The 18,487-nt window shown below is 39.2% G+C and overlaps 1 pseudogene; it reads right to left on the bottom strand.

The window, feature by feature from the left end:
• Nucleotides 1-14,117: 14,117 nt before the first annotated feature.
• On the bottom strand, nucleotides 14,118-14,734 carry LOC125931355 (ER membrane protein complex subunit 3-like; annotated as a pseudogene).
• Nucleotides 14,735-18,487: the final 3,753 nt, after the last annotated feature.

Genomic DNA, 18,487 nt, shown 5'->3' with positions numbered 1-18,487 from the left:
GTACAAGTAGGTGACTGTATTTAATAAAATTGTATTACTACATATATGGAAGTGTCCACTGAAAACACGATTGATATCAGTACATACTCCAAGGGGTGGTAAGATTTGACCTCAAATGGACTCCATTCCAAGCAAGTTTAACCCAAGCCTGACCCAGACCTTGGAAACTCGGCATCTCAACAAGAAATAATGTGGTTATGTGGTGAGTGATTGTACCTTGGGAAACTGAGGTCACTTGTAAATGATGCCTTGGTACTCCTGAATAGCATTAAGAGGTTATGACCTTGTGAGGAGACCTCACTCCCAGATAGTGAAGGATGAGGTAGCACTTATATGATTTCAGGTTTGGTTCTCCCATGGGTGCAAACTAAAGGTTTTACTTTCTCTTTAGTCTGTGGCCAAGTTGCATGGTAGATTTCAGAAATGATTTTGTGTCTGTCTTAGGACACCACCCTAAGATGGTGGCCCCTCCCATTAAGTTCCCTGAGGGTCCATCTCAGGTGACATGGAGGTTTCACTTTATTTAAAACGTTGTCTTCCAGTGTGGGGGCCTGAACCCACATCCACAGAAGAAAGAGAGGAGACTGAGTTCTCAAAGACAAGCACAAAATTGAGATCCTAATCTCAACATCTAATTCTCCTGATTTAGTGGCATTGTTTTCACAGATTTCTCGCAAGAAAGCTCATTTACCCAACTGTTCCTCCCATGCCAAACATCCCAATATGATCCCCTCCTTGTCTTTATCCTGTCCACAGAAGTACATCTAGTAAAGTTTCTCTATAACCTGGCAGTAGAGGAAGCTTTTCCAGCTATGACTAAAAATCCAGAAGCAAATGGGAAAAGAATAACATTTTTTAATTCCATTAAAAAAATTTACCCAAGGGATACAAGAGTACTGATGCATAGGGGCACTTGTACCCCAATGTTTACAGCAGCACTCTCAACAATAGCCAAATTATGGAAAGAGCCTAAATGTCCATCAACTGATGAATGGATAAAGAAATTGTGGTTTATATACACAATGGAGTACTACATGGTAATGAGAAAGAACGAAATATGGCCCTTGGTAGCAACGTGGATGGAACTGGAGAGTGTGATGCTAAGTGAAGTAAGCCATACAAAGAAAGACAGATACCATATGGTTTCACTCTTATGTGGATCCTGAGAAACTTAACAGAAACCCATGGGGGAGGGGAAGGAAAAAAAAAGAGGTTAGAGTGGGAGAGAGCCAAAGCATAAGAGACTCTTAAAAACTGAGAACAAACTGAGGGTTGATTGGGGGTGGGAGGGAGGGGAGGGTGGGTGATGGGTATTGAGGAGGGCACCTTTTAGGATGAGCACTGGGTGTTGTATGGAAACCAATTTGACAATAAATTTCATATATTGAAAAAAAATTAAATGGCAAAGCAAAAAACATAATCAAAGTAAGCAAAGTGTTTTTGGTTTTTATAAGAATAAATGGTCTGAAATCACATCGTTTAAAAAAATCTGCAGAGACAGAATAAGTGGTTATCTCTGACCCTGGTAGTGTGAAAGAACTTCTCTGTGCCTCAGTTTCCTCTTCTGTAAAATGGGAAAACAACAGGACCCTCTTCATGGGTTGCTGTTTTGAGAATTGTAGAAATTAATACATGAACACACTTAGAAAATGTCAAGGCACATAGCCTTGGCTGGTGAGGTTCAAACCTGGTGAGGTTAACAGCTTGGCAAGTGTCAAAAGTTTTATAAATATATGCAAATTCAGATTCTTATACTTTTGATAGTATTACAAAAGATTTTCATGTGTCTTTAATAAAGTTTAATATTCTTAAAACTTAATCCAATTCATCAACCAATGACTGTTTTAAATAACTAACGTTCACTATAACCACCATTGGATACATAACTAATTGTCATGAGAATGACTCAAAAGAACTTGGAACAATGGATTCCAGGACACAGCACCACCATTTCTGATTCTAGCCTAACAAAAACTGAGGGCTCATCCTGGATCCTGCATTATACACACACACACACACACACACACACACACACACACACTGACAGCCACTGCAGGCCCTGTCTGTTCTACAGCTGACATACCCTGTGCAGAAACATCCCCTGTCCCCTGTACACTGCTGCAGTGGGCCAATCCACACTTATCCCTCTTTTGACTTCTCCAAAATTCTCCTAAAATTATTCCCCCCAGCCATCTTGTCCTTTTCGGTCTATTCTTCTTACAGTGGGAGAGTCACCTTGTGAGCACATGAATCAGATTGTATCACTTCTATACTGTAACACTCCACCCTCAGAATGACTCCAACCTCCTGACATGGCCCCAATGATGTGGATCCTGTCTTCCCTTCAGTTGCATCTCCTACTATCTGCACTTTGCCAGGCTCCAGCCACTTGTGTTCATCATCTGCTCCTGCAGCAACTGGTGGCAGAAACACTTCCAAAAAAAAAAAAAAAAAGCCCAGTCCAAGCCTGGTTTCCTCTTGTCTTTCAGGACTCAGCTCAAATGTCATTTCCTGGGAAAGATCTTGACTGACAACTCCATCTATAATAATCCCTGTCCTCATCATGTGCTACTCAGTGGATTTATTTATTTCTCTTAAAGCATCCTTTTCCATAAATAATTATCCTGATTGTTGATTTCCTTACCTATGTATTGCCAGTTTTCCCAAGGTAGAAACAAAGTGCCAAGGATACTACATTGTCTTGTTCGCTCTTTATCCCATGACTAGTTCAGTTATAGGCTGTTATAGGTTGAATTGTGTCACCCAAAAAAGACATGTTGAAGTCTTAATCCTCAGTATCTCAGAATGTAATCTTCTGCGGGACTTTGGATGTTGCAGATGTAATTAGTTAAGATGAGGTCATAGTGGAGTACGGTGTGCCCGTAAACCATTGTGTCCTTATAAGAAGACAGCCATGTGAAGACAGAACAGGGATAACTCCATGAGGCAATGAAGGCAGAAACTGGAGTCATACAGTTGCAAGCCAAGAAATGCAGAGATTGTCAGTAAATCACCAAAGGCAAGGAAGAAGCATGGATAGAATCTCCCAAAAGGATTCTCAGGGAACATGGTCCTGACAGCATCTTGATTTTAGGCTTGTAGCCTACAGAGTGTGAGACAATTTCTATTGTTTAAGCCACCCAGATTGTTTTCGTTTGTTATGAGAGCCTTAGAAAACTACTGCAGTGTCTTTCATATCATGCACTGAATAAATATAACGGAAGAGAAAGAATTGTTTCCTTTCTGATACACTGGGAGCAGGCACAGATACTTAAAGCTGTGTTGCAGGAGAAATTGGCACCAAAATAAGACATGAAAGGAGGCAATATTTTAAGAACACCTTATTTTAAATCCACAGCAGTGTTTTTGTATTTAGGTGAATACCACAATAAACAGAAGAAATTATTCAAAATGTAAATACCTTCTACCCCAGCTCACTGTTGTGGATACAGCAGACTTATGGTTGGCCCGTATATCTGCTATTTTAACAAGTACCCCTTGTTGATGATCAAGTGGTTTATTGACCACACTTGAAGAAATCCTGGCCTAAACATATGATGGTTTTTGTACCATTAATGTAACATCTACTATGCAGATTTCTGTCATATGTGGGCAGTCTCTGTTAATATAATTACTCAGAAGGACACTGGTTTGTCCCTTCCCCAAACAAGTTCACAGATTACTTTCCCATATGGGAACACACTTAAATACCATTATATTCCTGGGTGGTTGGGAGAATTGAGTATTGCTATCTTGTTGAATAGAAGATACTGAAGCGACTTAAAGGGTACCAATTATTGGAACACTGATTTCTTTACTTTTGCTTCAGGAAATTGTCTACCAGACTGAACCTCACACTTTGTTCTTCTCTTTCATGCCCTGTTTCTGGGGCTCAGAGTCCATACACTTCTCTCTTATTCCACTATAAGGGAGAGTCAGAGGATCAAACATCACTTGGTATAGAGAGGGAAGTGGAAGTAATGGAAAGCACATGAAACACAGGTCATGTGCTGTCCCCACTTAGGTCACTGGAAAGTGTGCAATGAAGCTGTGCCTCTTTTCAAGATCCATCACACAGCCCCATCCCTCACACAACAGTGATACTGAAGTTCTCACATCACGTAAATGGGGACTCATCCCTGCTTGATGTTCCATGTGCAGGTATTCTCTCTTGTAGTCATGGTATGATGTTCATGTTAGAGGCGTCAGCTTGATAGAATGAAGGAGGTAATGCTGGGACAAGCTACTAATGTTCTGAGGATTTTGTTGATTCCACAATGTGTAGGTTGCTATTTCAGCACTATTTTAATGGGTTTTTCTTATTTCTGAGAAAGGCAGAAAAAGAGCATGAGTGGGAGAGAGAGGGAGAGAGAGAGAGAGAGAGAGAGGAAGAGAGAATGTGAAGTGCACTCTGCGTTGAGAGCAGAAAGTCTGATACGGGGCCCCTCACAAACTGTGAGATAATGACCTCAGCCAAAGTCGGATGCTTAACCAACTGAGCCGCTCAGGCTCCTTGGTTGTTTGTTTCAAACTTTTGGTCTTGAAATTCTGAAAGCATTACTCTGAGGTTGGCAACATTACTGTCTTTCTACAGAATGTGAGATACGAAGTCAACAGAGCAAACTCCATGTTCAAACAATTCTACAGAGGTGGCAAATAAACACAAAAGCCAATTTGAGGGGCTAACACTGGCCAAGTCTATTAAAATTTGAGCACCAAAAGACATAATTATAACGTCAAACACTAGTAACTCTTTGAGCAAAATGGTAATCCATTGTTATAGTAAATACATATATACATACATACGTACATACATACACACATGCATACATACATACAAATAAATAAGTAAATGCTTTGTGAGAATGCAAAGGCTCTACCCAATGTTTCAGTGTCAATATATAAAAGTAGAAAAACTGGCAGAATTATAAAAGCAACACTCAACAACTATCATTGGATTGGAATGGTTGGAACATAAATCATAAATGAATTTTCAGCCTGAACCAAGTCCCATAACAGTCAGTGAGTCACCATGGTAACCATAGTAAACATGCTGGCCAAAGAAAGCTAGGAAAAAATATACAGCAGCCATTCTGATTTGTCTCCTAATGCACTAGCAACTGAGGAGGACTGACATAACTCACAGTAGCTCACTTCATATTCCTCACAATAAGTATTCCTCACTTCACCAACACACACACACACACACACACACACACACACACACATGCTCTCTCCTCTTTTTTATAACACCCCCAAAACAGGAGTTCATCAAAGTGGATTTGTTTGGGAATAACAAGTACCTCCATAATTACATTCTAACCACACAAAAAAGTTGAAAGCTATTGAACCATTTAATTTAGTGACTGATTTTTCTTTTTCAAGTTTTCATTTAGATTCCAGTTAGTTATACAGTGTAATATTAATTTTGGGTGTAAAACTTAATCATTCATCATTTACATACAAAACACAATGCTCATCATGACTAGTGACTGATTTTCTGAAGATGACTTGTAGAACTTTCTATGGAAACTTTTAGTCCCTAGTATCAGTACATTTCCAATCACATCTAAAATCTAATATAAAAATCTAAGCAAATGAATATTGTGATGATAAATTCTATGTGCCCTTTTGGTGGGGCTACAGTGCCCAGATATTTGATCAAATATTATTCTGGATGTTTCTGTGAGAGTGCTTTTGGATAAGATTTACACTTAAATAGGTAGACTTTGAGTAAAACATTTTGCACTCCATAAAGTGAGTGGGCCTCATTAAATCAGTAGAAGGCCTGAATAGAAATGAGCAAAGATCTTCCATGAACCAGAGGGAATTATTCAGGAGACTGCCTTTGGCCTCACAACAACATCAGCAATTCATAGTTCTCTATCAGATTGCCTTCAGGTTCCAATTTTACCTCTTTCCTGAGTTTCCAGCCAGCTGGCCTCCCCCATCAGATTCTGCCAAGACTCCACAATTTCGTGAGTCAATTCCTTAAAATAATTTTCTATCTATATTTCATCATCTCATTCGTTCTGTTCTTCTGGATAACACCGAGTAATATAGGTTTTAAATGTCAAGTATCTTTTCCATCCTATAATAACTTGGGCCTTCATGCAAAAGCTTCCCCAATAACATTTGGCAGCTGACAATTCAGTGACAATTGTGTTATAAAAATATTGCTATTGACAATAGGATTAAAAAGTATAAACCACATAGAGATTGATGCAGAGAACAAAAGCAAAAGAAAATATTAAATTCCCTTACAACTTACAGCCCATTGACAAGTCTTTAAGATAGGCAGAGTGACCTTCCTCTAGGAACTCAATACCTAAATGTTAATACTTTGTTAAGGACAAAGGGCAAACTTATCTTAACATTACCCCGACCTCCAGGATCCTGTAAGTATCCTTTAATATATAAAAATTCCAGGGGAACCTGAGTGGCTCAGTCAGTTAAGCATCTGACTCTAGATTTCAGCTCAGGTCATGATTTCATGGGTCATGAGATTGAGGTCCTGACTCTGTGCTGACAGCTTGGAGCCTGCTTGGGATTCTCTCTCCTATTCTCTCTGCCCCTCTCCTGCTTGTGTTTTCTCACTAAATAAATAAATAAATAAATAAACATTAAAAAAATTACCCTGGACTTCCCTTATTTCTCCCCCCTCAAGTTATATGTTAGCAATCATCTTCCAAGCATATAACCAACGGAAATGAATCTGCAGAGTTTCATGAGTAGGGTTTTACTAGACAGTAGTAAATGATCTTATTATAAAAACACCTAGCCTCTCAAGGTCCTGAAAACCTTGCTTCCAAATTCCTTAGAGTTACAGTATCCTTAGCCACCTCCCAACTTGATAGTATATAATCAACCACTCCTCACAACCCCAGTACAGCTCTTTCTGCCCGCAGGTCTTTGTCCCTTGTGCTTTAATAAAACTACCCTTTTTGCACCAAAGACACCTTTAGAATTTTTTCTTGACCATTCGCTCTGAACCGCAATATTTTCACATCAGAGATAACCTATGAACCACATTACACCCACAGATGTGCATGACTGTACTCTGAACACTGCAAAAAACTGCTGAGAGAAATTAAACAAGGCCCAAATAAATTGAGAAGAATTATCTTCAGGAATCAGAAGACTCAGTATTGTAAGATGTCTATTCTCCCCAAACTGATCTAGAGATTCAATGCAATCTCATAAAATACTAACATATATTTTTAAAATTAAATTGACAGTCTTGTACTAGAAGTGCAAAGTCTTGTACTAGGTAGAAATGCAAAGGGTCTAGGTTATAAAAATAACTGAAAACAATAAATTTGTAGGCTAAGTACTATCTTAAGACGGATTATAAATTCATAGTACTCAAAACTGTGGTGTTGGCATTAAGGTAGATATATGTATCAAAGAAACAACAGAAGGTTCCAGAAATAGACTCACACATAAACCCTGCAGATGTATTTCGGTAGAACATAGGCTTGGAGGATGATTGCTAACATATAACTTGAGCAGGGAGAAATAGGGGAAGTCCAGAGTAATTTTTTAATGTTTATTTATTTATTTTGAGAGAGAGCACAAGCAAGGGAGGGGCAGAGAGAATATGATAGAGAGAATAGAAAATTGATCTTTGACAAAGCTACAAAGGTGATTCAGTGGAATGGTGCTAGGACAAATGTGTCCATATGCACAGAAGTAAACTGATCCATGCACTGAACCATACACAAAATCAACTCAGTAGAAATACAGAACTAATTATAAAAGTTAAAATATAAAACTTCTAGAAGAAAATACAAGGGAGAATTTTTTGTGATGCAAAAATTGATTGACACAGCTACCCAGACCACAGTCTGAGGCCTCAGCATCTCTCTGTCACCACCACCTTTTATGCTCTGCATCAATGTTCACATACCTGCCAACTGTCAAGCTGCAGCACTGCCACCTGCTGTTTCATCGTCTGCAGACCTCAGAGTTTATATTTCTACATTCTTTTTGTTACAGCTACAAGTTTTTTCAGCCTCCTTTAGTGAGGAGAACTAGGCATCATGGTTGACATAAAAACGTGACGTCATTGTGGTGACCATGAAGACAGTATTAGTCCATTTAGGTACAAAGCCTGGATTTGGGGAGATTATTTTTACTTTATTATTTTTGCTCTTTGTAAGCACTTAAGGGAGAAGGTTGATGATGGTGGTATGTTGTTGCCACCTTTTGTCAAAAACTGCACAGCTGTTTGAACATTTCTCAGCAGTATTGTGGGAAGGAGGGCCTATGAATCAAACCCATCAGACAGAGTTTACTGTAAATCAGGATAAAAATGGGCAGGGGGTTGTTGTTTCAGTATATTGATGGTCTCTCTCTGGACACATCATACAAATTATATCATACAATTTCTTGCTTTTGTGTATTGAACTTCTTTCACTTGGCTTAATGTTTTCAAGTTTCATTCATACTGTAGTATGTGTCAGTACTGCATCCCTTTTTATTGCCAGATAATATTCCACATTTTATTTGTCAATTCATTAATTGGTGGACATTTGAGTTGTTTTCACTTTTGGCTCTTATGAATAATGATGCCATGCATATAAGTATAATATATTTTATGTAGATATGTGTTGTTACTGGTCCTGGCTCTGTAACTAGGAGTGAAATTGCTGGATCATACTGTAATTCTCTGTTGAACCATTTTAAGACTGTCAAAGTGTTTTCAAGACTCTTACAATGTTGAAACGTGCAGGCATAGTGTGTTATTTTTCTCATGATTAATTCAGATCAATCAATCAATGGCTGAATGTAACAAGCCACCTGAAAGTAAAATGTAACCTGTATAATTCCTTTCATGTAAAACTATAGGAAATCAAAACAAGTCTACTGTCACAGGAGGAGCTTGGAAAAATCATCATGCTTCTTGTTTGCTTGTATTGTCTCCTCAAATGTATGTTGCATTCATACTGTATAGGATTCACTGTGTTTTTCAGGTATGAACTCACCTGTGCCAGACATCAGTCCACAAGGGATGTGAGATGCTGGGGTTTCTTGATGACTGCTGCTCTTGAATCTGAAATAGAAGCTTTGGGAGCCATCAGGACACAGACCCTCAGAAACTACCTCTTTCAGGCCTCTGATATGAGCTTGGCCACCATCATGAAGAGCTGCACAGAGAGAGACAGATCCAGCATTACTATATTTTGCTGGAGTAACTATGTGGCCAGCACCATGCTAGACAGTAGTTTAGTGACAATGACATTGATACAACTGGGTCATGGTCATAACAACCACATTTTAATGGATTTTTCACCTGTCCCCCCCCTTTTTTTTAGAGAGAGAGGGAGTACACATGGCCTGGGGAGAGGGACAGAGGGACAGTGTGAGAGAATCTCAAGCAGGCTCCATGTTCAGTGGGGAGCACAATGTGGGGCTCGATCCCACAATCGTAGCACCATAACCTGAGCCAAAACCAAGAGTCAGATGTTCAACCAACTGATCCACCCTGGTGCACCGGGGCCCTTTTTTCTCCTTTCCTTGACTATCTCCTAACAAGTGGCCTGAATTCATACAAGCATTCATGATCCGCAATAACCACAGGGCCATGGGCTTGCTCCTATGCATCACTGACTATTCTCAGTGATCCCGTGGGTGAAGCATTTTCATCCCCATTGTACAGAGGGGGAAGCTTGGGCTCAGAGTCATCACCTGTCTTACCTCCCATGATCCTGCATTGAAAGAAAAGTAACCCCAAGACACCCCTGGAGTAGGACCCATGCTCATTGGGGTGGGATGGGACCCCAATTGCTTCCCATAGTTACAAGCTAGGGCACTACCTCCCAAATCCAGAAAGAGGAGACTTGACCTGAATTTTGTTCTCTCCCAACACCTCAAGGCACTTCAGCCCGCATCATGGAGACTCCCAAGTGAGTTCTAACCACCTGAAGGCAGACATGCTTTTTTGTCCAGGACATGTCTGTCTCTATTAGAAAACCATTAACATTCCACAATGGTGTCAGGTTTCTATGGCAACCGCAATACTCAGGATGGTCCCCCACACTTAAAATGCTTCCCATATTGCAGCCATCCGTTGCTGAGTGCCGAGAAGCTACATTGTCTCAGCCTCCCAACACCACGGGTTCATCAGCTGCCTGAAGAGCTCTGCTGTAAGATGCAAAAATTAGTAATTTCCTAGGACACGTAAGACACCATTTGTCCATTAATCTACTTAACATGCATTAATACCAAACTCTATACCATCCTTTTAGTTAAGGTTTAGGCTTCTCCAGAATGGAAATTAGGAAGTAAAATGTGGAAAGGTTGGAGTGGTAAATTCAGATGCTAAATCAAAGAAGAAATGGCTCCTTCCCTTTAAGATTTAAGCCTGCTCAAGTGTCTTATAATTAATAGTTTACAAATATGCTTTAATGCCTTGGGTCCCTCTCCACAGCTCTAGTGATTCTCCTCTGTACATATATTTTCCCCTTTGCATCAAAATTCCAAGAAGAATTCTCCATACTCAATTCATACCCCTCTGAATCTCCTCTCCAACTCAGTCTTCATCCATTATACCACTGGGCCATGTTCCCCCATGCTTCCATGGAAATTACACTTGCCAAGTCAACAGCCACCTCTTTATGACATGTACATATCAGTAATGTTGAAATGATTACTCAATGGATGCAAGCAATTATTTTTACAAAGGAAAAGTATTTTCTATCCCCAGATCAGAATTCAACTGCTTGGATAAGACAAGGATTGTATTACAATGGGATCAGTTACATAAAAGCTAGAGTTGTAAAATACTTTTCATAGAGTCAGAGTCAGATAACTGGAGAACTGTGCTTCGCACAATGGGCTTTCAAATGAAGCACACATTTTCTCTAACGTCTTATAATTTTGCTTCATTGAAAGGATTTTTCAAATGTTCTCTGCATGTTAGTTGTTATCATCATTTCAATAATTTCCATCATATGTTTTTATTTTTTCAAGAAAATCAATTATGGAATAAAATCATAAGAAAATATAATGTTCCAAACTATGCCATGGTTATATATATTATCTAAAAGCATTATCTAACATACCATATTTAGATAATATAATGGTAGTGATATATAATGGTGGGATTAGGGAACTGTTTTAGTTTCCTGAATGTTCAGTCAAATCCACTTTCTGTACCAGGGAAATCATGATGCTAGACCTCCTTTTGGGATGTATCCGTTTGAAAAAAAACTTAAGAAAATAAGCATACATGAATCCATACTGTATACCATGAGATAAACTATCTTTAAATAACTTCAAATAATATATGTAGATACCCTGCCTCCAATGAGGTGCACCATATCTGACTCCCACCCCTGAGGGCAAGACAAACTTAGTGACTCCCCTCAAAAAACAGGTGAATGGAAAGTAGTTATTGTACACTGGAGAAACCAGGCAAACACCATCCTAACCCTGTGATGAAGGTCAGCATCTCCAGTGACCCAGTGATGTCATGTGGGTTTCATGTCCTCCTAAATATGAGTTGACAAGAAGAGAACTTCAACTCTATGGTATTCTTTTTCAAAACCCATAACAAGTGTCCAATCAAGAGAAAAAAAGACAGACTATACCTGTACTCCTCAACTCTGGGTCATAAAAACAGTCTGAATGCTCCTCAAACTGTCCAACAGAGAGTTAGCATATGACTCAGCAATTGCACTCCTAGGTACAAAGCCAGGAAAAATGACAATATATACCTACATAAAAACTAGTGTAGGAATGTACATAGCATCATTATTCATAATAGCCAAAAGTGGACACAACTCAAATGTCCATCTATTAATGAATGTCTAAGCGAAATGTAGTATATTTGGCCATTAAAAAGAATGCAATACTGATACATTCTACAATGTTTGAAGCTTGAAAACATTAAGTCAAGTAAAAGAAGCTGAATATGCAAAAGAAAACATGTTGTATGATTCAATTTATATAAAATGTCTACAGAAAGCTATCAATGCACTGCACCCTAAGAATTCCACCCTTTTCATGCTGACTTCCATAAAGTTAAGTCTTTGGATCATAGGCCCTACCTCCCACTTTCCTTCCCCAATGTGACATGTTCAAGCTGCAGTTCAGTCTTTTGTCACAAGGGAGCACCAAAGTACCACTATCATCAAACTTTTCTAAGAAGCATAGGCAAAGAGTAAAAATAAATAAATAAATAAATAAATAAATAAATGATCTTCCAAAATCTCAGACATTAAAATTATGAAGAATCATTCTAATTCTGCCTTAAAAACCGGTATGTATAAAAGAACATCGTGAAAACACATTTCAGTGCCTGAAGACGAAATACATGGTAGTGGTACATCTTGGAAGATGGTTGCAGGTATTTCAAGGGTGGTGCAGGGCAGAACAGGGGGTAGGTAGCTGAGAGAGGATGGGTAGTGTGAGCAGATTCTGAGAATCTGTGTCCTGTGTCATGAACAGGGTATGACAGGGCTGGTGGGAGAAAGTCTGGGCAGCTTGTACAATATTGAGGTAGTGGAGGGAGAATGTCCTGTTCCCTGGTGGCGACCCTCTCGATAGTCCACACTGTACATCAGTTGATAGTGATGAGGCAAGAGATAAATCAATAAACACAATGTAGCTTTGGGTCAAAAGAAAATGGATCTTCTTTTATATGCATATGAATTTTCCAAGGATAATTGGTATCATATTTATTTTGTGACATTTTCTACTCTTTGTAAAATGTATTCCTTTTAATGAAAAAAAGAACAAAAATGAAGATAAATGTCACATGTTGGTGAGATTCAAGATGGCATCTCTGAGAGTCTCAGAACAGGGGGCTCCACAAAGGGTAGGGAGGATGGAGGTTGTGAGCTTCACTTCATGGAACCAGCCAGATTTCAGATTTTCAGTTAACTGGAACAGTCCCCCTGTATCCATTATTTGCATAGAATACTTAAAAACACATTTGGGGGGATATCTAATGCTGAGATTGGAGGTCCCATGCTGGTCTGTACAGAGTTTAAACTATGAGTATGTATAGAAGGTAGTAGAGCTGGAGGGGACATAGAAGCACAAGAAACGCATACACGCAGCCAATTAATTTTTTTAAGAGCAAACAGGATGGTTTAATTTGTAAAGTGAAGAGTTGTTTGCTCTTGATTACAGTATTCAACAGGAAAATTCTATTCACCTCTTGGTACAGAAATGGTACCCTACCTCTTCATCAGGATAATTGATCCAGATGAAATTATTCCTGGACAACCTTTGACTATGTGTCTGCCAGCAACTGTCCCCTCTCATTTCTTAGAGAGATATGTAGACTGCCTCTTATCTATAATAGCTGTGAAATAAGGTCATTTCTTCTGTTTAGTATCCATATACAGTGGAACATCACTTATTTGTCAATGGATTTGATATATTCTGAACTCCAGATCAAGATCTTGCATTATTTAACCCATCTTTGATGATCCCAAAGACACCTGAAAACCCAGGATGTTCAGGGTCACTGATTTTTGCTGGATAGTATTAAGTAATATAGAAAGTTTGATAAGTCTGTACTGGCTCTGGGTACTAACTCTGAAAAAAGTTTATTTCAATAACGTCTTGACATATTTGCTTTGTATGTCACGCTATAGGATCCAAATGAACCAAACAAGGAGCTTCAACTTGTTTATTCATAGTTGTTACATTTTCCACAATAAAAATGCATTATTTATGTAAAGAAGGCTATAAAAACAGTAACAAAAAATTAAAGATAACATGAAGGGTATTTGGATTCCAGGAAAACAAGAGTTCACTGTTGATGGAAGTCAGGCTGACTACACATAATAATTTGATATAATTGACAATGTTTTTTACACAAATTTTATTTTTGCAAAGTACTGCATATTATCACAGTTGCAGTTTTCTCTCTTTCTCTGATTTTTACTACTAGAGTCACACACACATAAAAAAATGTATTCATCAAATATAGCTATTTCCAGGTAAGTCACTTCCTCACACTCCTCATATTTACTATAGTTTCAAACATAAATGGAATCTCAGCTCAGACAAGAATGATCCTTGATGCACACCCACCAGTTCATGCATTTTCCTTTTTATTCTGAGAGAATCAGCTCACAAGAAAATTAAAAGGTTAAGGGCTACTCCAAATTTCTGTCACTTATTTCCTCCTTGGTTTTCAAAAAATACAAGTGTGTGATTCCTTTAATGAACGTGCTTTGGAAGTGGAGGTTTTTGGCCATGAGCTCCTCTTCTACATCATCTAGTGCCCACTGGTGGTCTGTCAGCTCCAAAGCTTACCACTTTGTTTTGAAAGCTTTGTTGGTGTGTCTGGGCATGACCCTGATGTCTCCAGTCATCTGCTCCTGCACTATTCCAGATTGGTCAGTGGCATTATCTTGGCCCAGAATCAGAGTAAATGTTCTGAAGCCCAAAGACACTAAGGAAATACCAGGATGAAGAACTTCCCTAAGATGCATCTAATGTGAGTACTTTGATTTTTTTCTGTAGCATAGCCTTACATGAGATGGTCTGGGAAATGGAAGCTTGCTTATAACAAAGCCAGAAAATGTCATGTTGATCAATTTACCGATAACAATCATAGGGAAGACATTTGGTACATTGCCTTAAATATTGTGTGTTAGCATAATGAGATGAGGTAGAGGAAAAGTAGACACTACCTTACTTTTAGTATTTTTTTTAATCAATCCTCTGGGATATTGAAGTAATATTTTCTGTAACTTGGAAAAATCATCATGCTTCTTGTTTGCTTGTTATGGTCTCCCCAAATGTATGTTGCATTCATGCTGTATAGGATTCACTGACTTTGATAATATAATATTTGTCATAATAAAGCAGTTCACAAAGCTGTAAGATATAATCTAATTTCTCTTCTCAAATATAGTTACATTTGCATAATAAATTTTCTGAAAAAAAATATATGCAAAAGGAAACAGTGCTTATCTGTGAACAATAGATTTTAAGGGTTTCTAATGATTTTTTGTTACCTGTATTTTCCATTTTTATTTATAATAAAAGCATTTGGGTTTCAAAAGAAAAAAATAACAAGAAAAAAACATATCCCCAGTATTCCCATAGAAGAATGAGTCAGTGCCAGATGTACAATATTTCTAAAGCAAGGAAATTAGGTAATAAAGTTACTGTAGCATTAATTTTTTAATCTACCACATGATAGTCCCAAATGGAAAATTTCAGTGATCCTACAGATGCTTAGGGGAAAAGTAAGTATATCTCTCAAATAAACCTTACATTTTGTAGTCCTAGGATGTCTCAATTTCCTAAGATTTGGTGAAGGTCATGAAAAAAAAAGTACTTTCACAATATGCTTTTTTCTTTATTAATTTTTTTAACATTTATTTACTTTTGAAACAGACAGTGTGATCAGGAGGGGAGCAGAGAGAGAGGGAGACACAGAATCCAAAGCAGGCTCCAGGCTCTGAGCTGTCAGCACAGAGCCTGACGTGGGGCTTGAACCACAGACTATGAGATCATGACCTGAGCTGAAGTCAGATACTCAACCAACTGAGCCACCCAGTGCCCCTACAACTTGCTTCTTTCTCTTTTCTCTAAAACCCCTTGAACTAAAAGCAGTCTCATAGTTTTAATCTCCCAGTTAGTCAAGCAGGAACCCACAGGGGAGCAAAAGCATATGGGTGCATGAGATGGCTCCACACTCTATCAGCCTACAGATTCCAGAGGGGAGATGCTTCCGTAGCAGGATGCAGGGGGAAGTTTAGTCACAGGCTCCTTAAGCCCAGGGCTCAGGGAAACCAACACACGTGGAATAAAATAGCTTTGAAGCATCTTACTTGTGCAACTAAAATAGTTAAAGGATAGGGGTGCCTGGGTGGCTCCATCAGTTGACCATCTGGCTTTGGCTCAGGTCATGATCTCACAGTTCGTGAGTTCAAACCCCACATCAGACGTGCTGTTGTCAGTACAGAGCCAGCTTCAGATCCTCCATCCGCCTCTCTGTCTGTTCCTCCCCTGCTCATGCCCTTTCTCTCTCAAAAATAAATGAACATTTTTTTAAAACAACAACATGGTAAAAGGATAGGAAAACCTTCATGTGCCCAGCACTTGTAATAGAAATCCGCTGAAGTTCAAAATAGGATAAATCCTTAAACCAAACTAGGGATTAGTCTTGACACAGAAAAATGAAATAAATGAAATCTCTAGAATCAATTCTCTAAACCAGGATGGCCCAGATTAGTCCATATGTACAGGCCCACATGAGTAGCAGTGTGAATGAAAGCCAGAAAATTAGGCCTGCACAAAAGGAAGAAGTTTCAGGGTCGGGAGACATTGTGACATGTTTTGGGCTAGCTGCAACTTGGAAACTCCAAGACTGAACACAGCAATAAAAAGTGACTGAGAATAGTATCTACTGTTTGTGTTAGCGCTCCCCATAGCATGCAAGTGAGAAAATGGGTGTGTCCGTTTCAGAAGCTCTGAACGAGACTACACATAGCAAGAGAGCATAAACAGGTTATCTTTTGAGATGTGAATGTGGATTTGTTCTTCTTATGTTTCTCCTTTCCTACTTTTCCATTAGGTAGCCAGGCATCTATGAATAAAACATGTTGTGAAACAATATATTTCACTGAAAGAGAAAGTATATGGAAAGATTTCAAAAGTAAAAAAGCCCAATTCTTGATAGTGGTCACAGCTGGGAAATCATGGAAGAGGGTAAAGTGAGTATCAACTGTCTATGTTTTATCCCTTAATATCAGTACAAAGTAGTCAAATATACTTATGTCTATAGCTATCTGATATCTGTACTATTTCAAAACCACCACCATTTCTATGAGATTTAATTCTGATTTTTAAAAATCATCCATAATTATTAGGAGAAAGTGAAAACTATGGTGAGACCGAGATGAAAATAATTAATCTGCAATACCACCACTCATTAATTTTTTTAAGTATCATGTCTGTCATTTCCTTCCTGTAGTTTGCTAGGGCTTTCATAACAAAATATCACAGACTTGGGAGGAGCCAAGATGGCAGAACAGCATGGAAGCTTTTTGTGTGTCTTGCATCAATGAAATACAGCCAGACCAACACTAAACCATCCTACACACCTAGAAAACTGATTGGAGGATTAACACAACAATCTGCACAACTTGTACCACAGAATTCAGCAGGTACACAGTGTGGAGAGATGAATTTGGGGAGTGAGAAGTTGTGGAGGGTAGGGAGCCACTTTTGCAGGCAGAGAGAGGACAGAGACTGGGGAGGGGGGAGAATATGGGAAAACCACCCCTCCCCAAAGGCAGCTGGAAAGAAAGTGGAAAATTGGAAACAGCTGCAGGGACTAAACTAAAAGGGGAGAAAGGAGAAAGGAGAGGGTTTAAATTCTATTAAGACTGTAAACAAGGGGAGTTCAAAGTCTGCACCTCTGCAGCTCGACACCTGGCGGTGCTCTGGTAGGAAGGGTGAATCCCCAGGAACAGAGTGGGGTCTGGGAGGTTCTTGGGCCACACCGGGAAAAGCGGTTCCACTTCTGGAAGGACATTTGGTAGAGACTGTTGAAGTCACCTGGTCCAGCAGACCCCAGAAAATGGCCACATTCGCTGGTGCTGGAACAATGTCATTAAGGGTGAAGCCTGGTGCCAGATATGTGTTGTGATTTTCCATATTGCCTGAAATGCTGCTGGTACACTATCTCGTGAACTTTTCCTGGGGCGGGCTGGCACCTGGCTGCAGTCTTGGGGCACCAGCAACAGCAGGGTCCAGCAAGCATTCCTAGGTGCAAGTGACATTCGGCCACTGCTTGGTGAGACCCTCCTGCAGAGGGGCAGAATGGGTCAGAGCCACAGTCCTTCAGAAGTAAGGGGCTGGGGGAAAACAGCCACAGCTGAGACAAAAATTGGGAGCGAGGTACCGCCTGGGGCCTGGTCACGGAGAGTGAAAAAGTGGGGCGTGGACTAAAGCTGAAGACAGAGGACAGGCGCACAATTGCTGATCCGGGAGAACAGACTGGGTAGCTGGGTGGCCCATTTTTGCCACTCCCACCCATTAGAATATGCACCTACGAGCGCCTCAACAATCCACCCCAGTAGGCTAGTGGCTCCATCTAGTGGAGACCAGATCTGTTACAATGAGCCCCGCCCAACTGGGCCAAATATGCTCTTCAAGAGCACAAGTCTCACCGCTGGCTTAGTTTATGGACTATAAAGTGCTACATAGACTGAGATCTAGGGGAAAACGAAGTAATTTCAGTCCTACGTCAATCTGTTAGCAGGTTCATCTATTCAATGTTCTTTCTTTTTTCCCTCTTTTACACTTTTTTTCTTTTTATTGAATACAGAAAAAAAATGCATTTTTATTTTCAGTTTTTATAAAAATGTATTTTCTTTAACTTTATTACTATATTTTTTACTTTTGTGTAATTTTTTTTTCAAATGCTATTTTACTTCCATCATTTTATTTTAGTCTACCTCAGTGTATTCACATTTTCAAATTTAAAAAAAAAATTCCTTTTTTT

This window comes from Panthera uncia, chromosome X, assembly GCF_023721935.1.
Source record: "Panthera uncia isolate 11264 chromosome X, Puncia_PCG_1.0, whole genome shotgun sequence".
NCBI classification, from domain to species: domain Eukaryota; kingdom Metazoa; phylum Chordata; class Mammalia; order Carnivora; family Felidae; genus Panthera; species Panthera uncia.
This window is presented reverse-complemented; position numbering and strand designations above follow the sequence as displayed.